This window comes from Heterodontus francisci, chromosome 22, assembly GCF_036365525.1.
Source record: "Heterodontus francisci isolate sHetFra1 chromosome 22, sHetFra1.hap1, whole genome shotgun sequence".
NCBI lineage: Eukaryota > Metazoa > Chordata > Chondrichthyes > Heterodontiformes > Heterodontidae > Heterodontus > Heterodontus francisci.
In genome coordinates this window covers 83,424,602-83,435,850 of record NC_090392.1, presented here as the reverse complement: position 1 = coordinate 83,435,850, position 11,249 = coordinate 83,424,602, and the positions used below count along the sequence as shown (strand labels likewise).

The following is an 11,249-nucleotide window of genomic DNA, read 5'->3' as shown; positions in this document are numbered from 1 at the left end:
CTAATTGCCCTTGACAACTGAGAGGGCAGTTAAGAGTCAACCACATTGCTGTGGTCTGGAGTCACATGCAGGCCAGACTGGGTCAGGACATTAGATTTCCTTCCCTAGAGGACAGTAATGAACCAGATGGGTTTTTATGATAAATGATGATAGTTTCATCGCAGCATTACTAGCTTTCAATTCCGTATTTTTTTATTAATTGAATTAATTAATTGAATTTAAATTCTACCAGTGCCACCACGATCCCCTGAGGTCACTGAACTTCTTCCAGCACTGCTGTCGGGTCCTTGGGGCAGACTCCAGGCACTATCCTCAGAATCAGAATAACAGACCATCTTTGCTACTTGCTCCCACTTTGGACGGTCTGCCTTGAGGGTCTCCTGGCACCAACACCCCCACCCCCATGAAACGTGGCCTCCCTCCTTCTGTTCATCTCCATTACTAATAACTCCGGCGCCGCATCTGTGGACCTGGGAGTCCCTTTTCTGGTGCTCCATTTCATTTGGTTAGAATTGCAATATAATTCAGCAACAGCCGCCTGTGATCCAGTGCAGCTTCAATTTAAAAAGGCCTTTAAGAGCTGGGGGCGAGTTGTACCTTTTTACAGCCCATACTTTGTGGGCAACCAACAGGACAATCTGACCCGTTCCAAGGTCAATCCGCGGTCAACGTGACGCAGTGCAAAGTCAGTGCACGGATTCTGGGACATGTTCTAGAATCAGTCCATGTATGAAATAATTGTTTGAGAGTCGGTCTGTGTGTTACCAAGGGCGTTCCTTTGCATAATGGCATTAATTCTACCGATTAGTCTGTGTGTAATGATTTAAAGACGGGCTATCTCCCACAGCAAGCGCCTGTCGTCCAGGCCTCTGTCGCTATGGTGACGCAGCAGCCGGTCACGTGCCGCCGCTGTTTACGCAGATCACGTGTCTCTTAAAGACGTTGTGATGTCATCCCCTCCGGCGCGCTCCCGGGAAGCGCGCTCTCGCGGCCGTTGTCAGCAGCAAAACAAACCGGGGCCGGAGGCGGGAGAGTGAGCGGGTGAGTCCGCGGCTTCTACCGAGGCCTCAAAGCGGCGCCGGCACCCCAACGGAAGGGCAGAGTACGGTGCCTTGGAGGGATGTCGCGGTTACTGGCGAGGGTAGCGCCTCCGCCAGGACTTGAAACCTTCCAACAGCAGAGCTGCGGAATCGGGGCGGGGCGGAACGGAACGGTGGCGGGGGGGCTGGAGAGGGAAGGGGGTGAGAGGAGGAGTGAGTGGGGGGGGGTGAGAGGAGGAGTGAGTGGGGGGGGGTGAGAGGAGGAGTGAGTGGGGGGGGGTGAGAGGAGGAGTGGGGGGGGGGGTGAGAGGAGGAGTAGTGGGGGGGGGTGAGAGGAGGAGTAGTGGGGGGGGGTGAGAGGAGGAGGAGTGGGGGGGGGTGAGAGGAGGAGTGAGTGGGGGGGGGTGAGAGGAGGAGTGAGTGGGGGGGGGTGAGAGGAGGAGTGGGGGGGGGGGTGAGAGGAGGAGTAGTGGGGGGGGGTGAGAGGAGGAGTAGTGGGGGGGGGTGAGAGGAGGAGGAGTGGGGGGGGGTGAGGAGGAGAAGTAGTGGGGGGGGGGTGAGGAGGAGGAGTGGGGGGGGGTGAGAGGAGGAGGAGTGGGGGGGGGTGAGGAGGAGAAGTAGTGGGGGGGGGGTGAGGAGGAGTAGTGGGGGGGGGTGAGGAGGAGTAGTGGGGGGGGGGTGAGAGGAGGAGGAGTGAGTGGGGGGGGTGAGAGGAGGAGTGAGTGGGGGTGGGTGGGAGGAGAAGTAGTGGGGGGGGGGGTGAGGAGAAGTAGTGGGGGGGGGGTGAGGAGAAGTAGTGGGGGGGGGGTGAGGAGGAGTAGTGGGGGGGGGGTGAGGAGGAGTAGTGGGGGGGGTGAGGAGGAGTAGTGGGGGGGGGTGAGAGGAGGAGGAGTGAGTGGGGGGGGTGAGAGGAGGAGTGAGTGGGGGGGGTGAGAGGAGGAGTGAGTGGGGGGGGTGAGAGGAGGAGTGAGTGGGGGGGGTGAGAGGAGGAGTAGTGGGGGGGGTGAGAGGAGGAGTAGTGGGGGGGGGTGAGAGGAGGAGGAGTGGGGGGGGGGTGAGAGGAGGAGGAGTGGGGGGGGGTGAGAGGAGGAGGAGTGGGGGGGGTGAGAGGAGGAGGAGTGGGGGGGGGGTGAGGAGGAGAAGTAGTGGGGGGGGGGGTGAGGAGAAGTAGTGGGGGGGGGGTGAGGAGGAGTAGTGGGGGGGGGTGAGGAGGAGTAGTGGGGGGGGGGGTGAGAGGAGGAGGAGTGAGTGGGGGGGGTGAGAGGAGGAGGAGTGAGTGGGGGGGGTGAGAGGAGGAGTGAGTGGGGGGGGTGAGAGGAGGAGTGAGTGGGGGGGGTGAGAGGAGGAGTAGTGGGGGGGGGTGAGAGGAGGAGGAGTGGGGGGGGTGAGAGGAGGAGGAGTGGGGGGGGTGAGGAGGAGGAGGAGTGGGGGGGGGTGAGGAGAAGTAGTGGGGGGGGGGTGAGGAGGAGTAGTGGGGGGGGGGTGAGGAGGAGTAGTGGGGGGGGGTGAGGAGGAGTAGTGGGGGGGGGTGAGGAGGAGTAGTGGGGGGGGGTGAGAGGAGGAGTAGTGGGGGGGGGGTGAGAGGAGGAGTAGTGGGGGGGGGGGTGAGAGGAGGAGTAGTGGGGGGGGGGGTGAGAGGAGGAGTAGTGGGGGGGGGGGGTGAGAGGAGGAGTAGTGGGGGGGGGGGTGAGAGGAGGAGTAGTGGGGGGGGGGTGAGAGGAGGAGTAGTGGGGGGGGGGTGAGAGGAGGAGTAGTGGGGGGGGGGTGAGAGGAGGAGTAGTGGGGGGGGTGAGAGGAGGAGTAGTGGGGGGGGTGAGAGGAGGAGTAGTGGGGGGGGGGTGAGAGGAGGAGTAGTGGGGGGGGTGAGAGGAGGAGGAGGTGGGGCGGGGTGAGGAGGAGGTGGGGGGGTGGGGAGGAGGAGGTGGGGGGTTGAGGAGGAGGAGGAGTGGGGGGGGGTTGGAAGGAGGAGGAGGAGTGGGGGGGGTTGGAAGGAGGAGGAGGAGTGGGGGGGGTTGGAAGGAGGAGGAGGAGTGGGGGGGGTTGGAAGGAGGAGGAGGAGTGGGGGGGGTTGGAAGGAGGAGGAGGAGTGGGGGGGGGTTGGAAGGAGGAGGAGGAGTGGGGGGGGTTGGAAGGAGGAGGAGGAGTGGGGGGGGTTGGAAGGAGGAGGAGGAGTGGGGGGGGTTGGAAGGAGGAGGAGGAGTGGGGGGGGTTGGAAGGAGGAGGAGGAGTGGGGGGGGTTGGAAGGAGGAGGAGGAGTGGGGGGGGTTGGAAGGAGGAGGAGGAGTGGGGGGTGCTGGAAGGAGGAGGAGGAGTGGGGGGTGCTGGAAGGAGGAGGAGGAGTGGGGGGTGCTGGAGAGAGGAGGAGGAGTGGGGGGTGCTGGAGAGAGGAGGAGGAGTGGGGGGTGCTGGAGAGAGGAGGAGGAGTGGGGGGTGCTGGAGAGAGGAGGAGGAGTGGGGGGTGCTGGAGAGAGGAGGAGGAGTGGGGGGTGCTGGAGAGAGGAGGAGGAGTGGGGGGTGCTGGAGAGAGGAGGAGGAGTGGGGGGTGCTGGAGAGAGGAGGAGGAGTGGGGGGTGCTGGAGAGAGGAGGAGGAGTGGGGGGTGCTGGAGAGAGGAGGAGGAGTGGGGGGTGCTGGAGAGAGGAGGAGGAGTGGGGGGTGCTGGAGAGAGGAGGAGGAGTGGGGGGTGCTGGAGAGAGGAGGAGGAGTGGGGGGTGCTGGAGAGAGGAGGAGGAGTGGGGGGTGCTGGAGAGAGGAGGAGGAGTGGGGGGTGCTGGAGAGAGGAGGAGGAGTGGGGGGTGCTGGAGAGAGGAGGAGGAGTGGGGGGTGCTGGAGAGAGGAGGAGGAGTGGGGGGTGCTGGAGAGAGGAGGAGGAGTGGGGGGTGCTGGAGAGAGGAGGAGGAGTGGGGGGTGCTGGAGAGAGGAGGAGGAGTGGGGGGTGCTGGAGAGAGGAGGAGGAGTGGGGGGTGCTGGAGAGAGGAGGAGGAGTGGGGGGTGCTGGAGAGAGGAGGAGGAGTGGGGGGTGCTGGAGAGAGGAGGAGGAGTGGGGGGTGCTGGAGAGAGGAGGAGGAGTGGGGGGTGCTGGAGAGAGGAGGAGGAGTGGGGGGTGCTGGAGAGAGGAGGAGGAGTGGGGGGTGCTGGAGAGAGGAGGAGGAGTGGGGGGTGCTGGAGAGAGGAGGAGGAGTGGGGGGTGCTGGAGAGAGGAGGAGGAGTGGGGGGTGCTGGAGAGAGGAGGAGGAGTGGGGGGTGCTGGAGAGAGGAGGAGGAGTGGGGGGTGCTGGAGAGAGGAGGAGGAGTGGGGGGTGCTGGAGAGAGGAGGAGGAGTGGGGGGTGCTGGAGAGAGGAGGAGGAGTGGGGGGTGCTGGAGAGAGGAGGAGGAGTGGGGGGTGCTGGAGAGAGGAGGAGGAGTGGGGGGTGCTGGAGAGAGGAGGAGGAGTGGGGGGTGCTGGAGAGAGGAGGAGGAGTGGGGGGTGCTGGAGAGAGGAGGAGGAGTGGGGGGTGCTGGAGAGAGGAGGAGGAGTGGGGGGTGCTGGAGAGAGGAGGAGGAGTGGGGGGTGCTGGAGAGAGGAGGAGGAGTGGGGGGTGCTGGAGAGAGGAGGAGGATTGGGGGGTGCTGGAGAGAGGAGGAGGAGGAGGAGGATTGGGGGGTGCTGGAGAGAGGAGGAGGAGGAGGATTGGGGGGTGCTGGAGAGAGGAGGAGGATTGGGGGGTGCTGGAGAGAGGAGGAGGAGGAGGAGGATTGGGGGGTGCTGGAGAGAGGAGGAGGAGGAGGAGGAGGATTGGGGGGTGCTGGAGAGAGGAGGAGGAGGAGGAGGATTGGGGGGTGCTGGAGAGAGGAGGAGGAGGATTGGGGGGTGCTGGAGAGAGGAGGAGGAGGACGAGGAGGATTGGGGGGTGCTGGAGAGAGGAGGAGGAGGAGTGGGGGTTGCTGGAGAGAGGAGGAGGATGAGGGGGGGCTGGAGAGAGGAGGAGGATGAGGGGGGGCTGGAGAGAGGAGGAGGATGAGGGGGGGCTGGAGAGAGGAGGAGGATGAGGGGGGGCTGGAGAGAGGAGGAGGATGAGGGGGGGCTGGAGAGGGGAGGATGAGGGGGGGCTGGAGAGGGGAGGATGAGGGGGGGCTGGAGAGGGGAGGATGAGGGGGGGCTGGAGAGGGGAGGATGAGGGGGGGCTGGAGAGGGGAGGATGAGGGGGGGCTGGAGAGGGGGGAGGAGGAGGGGGGGCTGGAGAGTGCAGGAGGAGGAGGGGGCTGGAGAGAGGAGGGGGGAGAGTGGTGGGCTGGAGAGGGGAGGATGAGGGGGGGCTGGAGAGGGGGGAGGGGGGCTGGAGAGGGGAGGAGGAGGGGGGGCTGGAGAGAGGAGGAGGAGGGGGGTGCTGGACAGAGGAGGAGGCGGGGGCTGGAGAGGGGTGGGTCTGGAGGGGGGGGGAGGAGGAGGGGGGGCTGGAGAGAGCAGCAGGAGGAGGGGGGGTGCTGGAGAGGGGAGGAGGGGTCGTTCTTTTGCGACACCCTGGTCCACTCCTCCATTACCCCTGACACCTCTTTCCCTTCTCATAGCAGCTTCCCATGCAGTCGCAGGAGGTGTAATACCTGCCCTTTTACCTCCTCTATCCTCCCAATCCAAGCCCCCAAACACTCCTTTCGGGTAAAGCAGCGATTTACTTGTACTTTCAATATAGTATACTGTATCAGCTGCTCACAATGCGGTCTCCTCTACATTGGGGAGACCAAACGCTGATTGGGTGACCGCTTTGCGGAACACCTCCGCTCAGTCCGAAAACATGACCCCGAGCTTCCTGTCGCTTGCCATTTCAACACACCCTCTTGCTCTCATGCCCACATCGCTACCCTGGGATTACTGCAGTGTTCCAGTGAACAACGACGCCGGCTCGAGGAACAGCAGCTCATTTATCGATTAGGCAGGCTACAGCCTGCTGGACTGAACACTGAGTTCAATAATTTCAGAGCATGACTGGCCCCCATTATTTTTAGTTTTACTCTGTATTTTGTTTTTGTATTTCATAGAAAATAGGAGCAGGAGTAGGCCATTTGTCCCTTTGAGCCTGCTCCGCCATTCATTATGATCATGGCTGATCATCCAACTCAGTAGCCTGTTCCGGCTTTCGCCCCATATCCTTTGATCCCTTTAGACCCAAGAGCTATATCTAACTCCTTTTTGAAAACATACAATGTTTTGGCCTCAACTACTTAGTGTGGTAGCGAATTCCACAGGCTCACCACTCTCTGGGCGAAGAAATTTCTCCTCATCTCAGTCCTGAAAGATTTACCCTGTATCCTTAGACTATGACCCCTGGTTCTGGACTGCCCCACCATCAGGAACATCCTTCCTGCATCTCCCCTGTCAAGTCCTGTTAGAATTTTATAGGTTTCTATGAGATCCCCCCCTCACTCTTCTGAACTCCAGCGAATATAATCCTAACTGACTCGATCTCTCCTCATACGTCAGTACCGCCATCCCAGGAATCAGTCTGGTAAACCTTCGTTGCACTCCCTCTCTAGCAAGAACATCCTCCTTCAGATAAGGAGACCAAAACTGCACACAATATTCCAGGTGTGGCCTTCCCTGTATAATTGCAGCAAGACATCCCTGCTCCTGTACGCGAATCCTCTCGCTATGAAAGCTAACATACCATTTGCCTTTTTTACCGCCTGTTGGACTTGCATGCTTGCCTTCAGCGACTGGTGTACGAGAACACCCAGGTCTCGCTGCCTATTCCCCTCTCTCAGTTTATAGCCGGTCAGATAATCTGCCTTCCTGTTTTTGCTACCAAAGTGGATAGCCTCACATTTATCCACACTATATTGCATTTGCCATGCATTAGCCCACTCACTGAACATGTCCAAATCACCCTGAAGCCTCTGCATCCTCCTCACAGCTCGCCCTCCCGCCCGGTTTTGTTATCTGCAAATTTGGAGATATTACATTTAGTTCCCTCCTCTTTTTCCATTCGGAAAAAGACCCATTTATCCCTACTCTTGGTTTCCTGTCCGCCAACCAATTTTCTATCCATCGCAATACACTGCCCCCCAGTCCCATGCGCTTTAATTTTACAGGCTAATCTGTTATGTGGGACTTTGTCAAAAGCCTTCTGAAAGTCCAAATAAACCACATCCACTGGCTCCCTCTCATCAACTCTACTGGTTACATCCTCGAAGAATTCTAGTAGATTTGTCAAGCATGATTTCCGTTCGTAAATCCATGCTGACTCTGTCCAATTCTGCCACTGTTCTCCAAGTGCTCTGGTGCAGTTAGGCAATGCTTCCTCTCCTGTCATAGGTAATTGGGAAGGGGATTACCATCAAATACTTTTGTCTGCCTTGTTTTTTGTAATGTTTCTAGTGTTGTATACTGTTCCTAGTGTCTACTAATCCTTAGCAGAAGGAGCATGGCCAGCATCATTTCAGGATTATGAAGTTTTCTGACACCAGGACAAGAATCTTTGTCCACCAGCTGGTACTAATTGTCACATCAACTGTGTGGATTTTTGAAAGGGGCAATTGCCCTCCATGGTTACTTGTACCTACCCCATAACAGCCTCCTATATCAGTAAATATCTCTATATTGTGAAGAGTTATTGATACTTTGGAAATTCTGTGAAGTGTTAAGTTCCCAATTAGTTAGGCCACACTTAAAATATTGCGTGCAATTCTGGTCGCCACACTTCCAGAAGAACGTGGAGGCTTTGGAGAGGGTACAGAAGAGGTTTACCAGGATGTTGCCTGGGCTGGAGGGCATTAGCTATGAGGAGAGGTTGGTGAAACTCGGATTGTTTTCACTGGAACGACGGAAGTGCAGGGGCGACATGATAGAGGTTTGCAAAGTTATGAGTGGCATGGACAGAGTGGATAGTCAGAAGCTTTTTCCCAGGGTGGAAGAGTCAGTTACTAGGGGACATAGGTTTAAGGTGCGAGGGTCAAAGTTTAGAGGGGGTGTGCGAGGCAAGTTCTTTACACAGAGGGTGGTGAGTGCCTGGAACTTGCTGCCGGGGGTGGTGGTGGAAGCAGGTACGATAGCGACGTTTGAGGCATCTTGACAAATACATGAATAGGATGGGAATAGAGGGATATGGTCCCCGGAAGTGCAGAAGGTTTTAGTTTAGACAGGCATCAAGATCGGCGCAGGCTTGGAGGGCCGAATGGCCTGTTCCTGTGCTGTACTGTTCTTTGTTTTGTTATGGATGTGACTTTGCAAGGTCTATGCCTAACTCAATGGGAGCTGCTGTATGCAGAGGTTGTGTTGCCAGCTATCCAACAGTGGATTTTCTTTTTAATTGAAAGTTTCTCATTTCTTTCCCTCTTCCTCCCACACCAGTTATGAGGAGTTGCTGCACACAACCCAGCTGTGGCTTTGCTCCCAGTGAGACTTGTGGCTGAATTTTCAGGGCCCCCCGAAGGCAGTAACGGAGCTGGAGTTGGGGGGGAATGTGGGTGGGGTCTGGAAAATACCAGTGCCAGAGCTGGACAGCATATTCATTTAATGACAGACATGGCCTTGCAGTGACAGAGGGCATTAGGTTTAACCTTCAACAATGGATTCCGTCAGGTGCAGGGCATCATTGATTGCACCCCTGAGGCCATCAAGGCACCCAGTGACCAGTCAGTGAAATCCATCAATAGGGAGCGCTTCCACTGGCTCAATTTCTAACTAGTCTGCGACTACAAGAGCTTCCTCCAAGTGTGTGCACACCTTCCTGGCAGTTGCCATGACTCCTTCATCCTTTGGCAGTCCAAGTTGTCTCAGGTCTTCACTCCAACCCCTGAAGTGCGTGGATAGATCCTAAGGGACAAGGGAAATCCCTTGAAGAGATGACTACTAACCCCTGTATGGGAGCCTCAGACAGAGGTGATGCAGGCATTGGGACAACCACTGAGCAAGCCATCGGGCTGCTGAAAATGCAATTCCATTGCCCTCCATTACCCTCCTGCAAGGGCGTTGTAAATGTAATGTTATGTGCCTATCTTTCCTGTTGATGCCTGTGCATGGATTGACTAAATTTGTCGGAATTTTGTAACTTCCCATTTTTAACTTGTTGACTTCCACGGCAAATAGAAAAATTCAGATGCGTTTGGTACATGTTTAGGGTTTTTTAAAAAAACTCCAGTTGAAGTATTTATTTAGGGTGCTGAACAAACTTACTGATCTACCTTCATATAAAATAATTGGAAGTAGATCTGTTATACAGAGTGTCAGCCTTGGCTTACTGGTAGCACAACAAATGACTGTACACTCAAAGTAACTCATTGGCTGTGAAGCAATTTAGAACCTCCAGAGAACTGGAGAGGGTACAAAAGATCTACAAAGATGAATTCAGAACTGCAAAGTTATACCTATCAGGAAAGGATGAACATTTTCTTGAAAAGAGAAGGCTAAGAGGCAACCTAATAGAGGTCTTTTAATATTATGAAAGGTTTTATAGACGGTGAGTATTTCCACTTGTGGGGAAGAGCAAAATTAGAGGCCATCAATACAAGATAGTCGTCAAGGAATCCAGCAGGAAATTCAGATGAAATTCCTTTACCCAGATAGTGGTAAGAATGTGGAACATGCTACCGTAGGGAGTTGTCGTCGTCTTTGGCCTCCTTGTCTCGAGAGACAATGGGTAAGCGCCTAGAGGTGGTTAGGGTTAGGGAGCTGCACCTGGAGTGGCTATTAAGGCCAATTCTAGAGCGACAGACTTTTCCACAGGTGCTGCGGATAAAATTGGTTGTCGGGGCTGTTACACAGTTGGCTCTCTCCTTGCACTTCTGTCTTTTTTCCTGCCAACTGCTAAGTCTCTTCTGGCGATCACTGGCAACTGACTCCTGCGACTTGTGGTCAATGTCACAGGACTTCATGTCGCAGACGTGTACAGTCATGTTGCAGTAATCTTTATAGTGGAGGCATGGACGGCCGGTGGGTCTGATACCAGTGACGAGCTCACTGTACAATGTGTCCTTGGGGATCCTGCCATCTTCCATGTGGCTCACATGCCCAAGCCATCTCAAGCTCTGCTGGCTCAATAGGGTGTATATGCTGGGGATGTTGGCCACCTCGAGGACTTCTGCGTTGGAGATACGGTCCTGCCACCTGATGCCAAGGATTCGTCTGAGGCAGCGAAGATGGAATGAGTTGAGACATCGCTCTTGGCTGACATACATTGTCCAGGTCTCGCTGCCATAGAGCAAGGTACTGAGGAGACACGCTTGAAACACTTGGACTTTTGTGTTCCGTGTCAGTGCGCCATTTTCCCACACTCTCTTGGCCAGTCTGGACATAGCAGTGGACGCCTTTCTCGTGCTTGTTGTTTTCTGCATCGAGAGATAGGTTACTGGTGATAGTTGAGCCTAGGTAGGTGAACTCTTGAACCACTTTCAGAGCGTGGTCTCCGATATTGATGGATGGAGCATTTCTGATGTCCTGTCCCATGTTCATTTTCTTGAGGCTGATGATTAAGCCAAATTCGTTGCAGGCAGCCGCAATCCTGTTGATGAGTCTCTGCGGACACTATTCTGTGTGGGATGTTAATCGTCAGCAAAGAGGAGCTTCCTGATGAGGATTTTCTGTACTTTGGTCTTTGCTTTTGTGAGAGCATCAGTGAGAAGAAGATCCCAAACAGTGCAGGTGCGAGAACACAGCCCTGTTTCACGCCACTCAGGATAGGAAAGGGGTCTGATGAGGCACCGCTATGCTGAATTGTGCCTTTCATATTGTCATGGAATGAGGTGATGATACTTAGTAGCTTTGGACATCCGATCTTTGCTAGTAGTCTGAAGAGACCATGTCTGCTGACGAGTAGGGAGTAGTTGAGGCAAATAATATAGATGAATTTAAGGGGAAGCTAGACAAATATTAGAGGGAATAGTGGGTTATGCTGATAGATGAGGAAGGATTGAAGGAGGCTCAAGTGGAGCATAATCGCCACTGTGGCCTGTTTCTGTGCTGTATATTCTATATAACGTGAAAGGTGTTATAAATTCAGGATCTTTTTCTCCCCCCAAAAATGGAAGAAAGTATAGGTTCCTTACTATTGCACATAAAAGTAACAGTTTCACATTTTAGAATATAAAGGTGTCTGTTGTGTTTCAGATGGTGGCGATCTATATCCCTGGCAATTCTCTAATTTTGTTCATGTTCCAGCATCTGCAGTTTTAAATGACGTTCCCAACATTGCCCTTTAGTTGAAAGCTCTAGGTTTGCATGGTTGTAGGTTTCGCGCT

The 11,249-nt window shown here is 55.6% G+C and overlaps 1 protein-coding gene across 2 annotated transcripts in view; it reads left to right on the top strand.

Moving 5' to 3' along the window:
• The first annotated feature begins 950 nt into the window (after positions 1-950).
• tbcelb (tubulin folding cofactor E-like b) overlaps positions 951-11,249 on the top strand; it is a 100,245-nt gene continuing 89,946 nt past the window's right edge. For both annotated transcript variants that reach the window (XM_068054197.1, XM_068054198.1), the window contains exon 1: positions 951-1,041. The gene's annotated coding sequence lies outside the window, so the exon portion shown is untranslated. The remainder of the gene's footprint in view (positions 1,042-11,249) is intronic.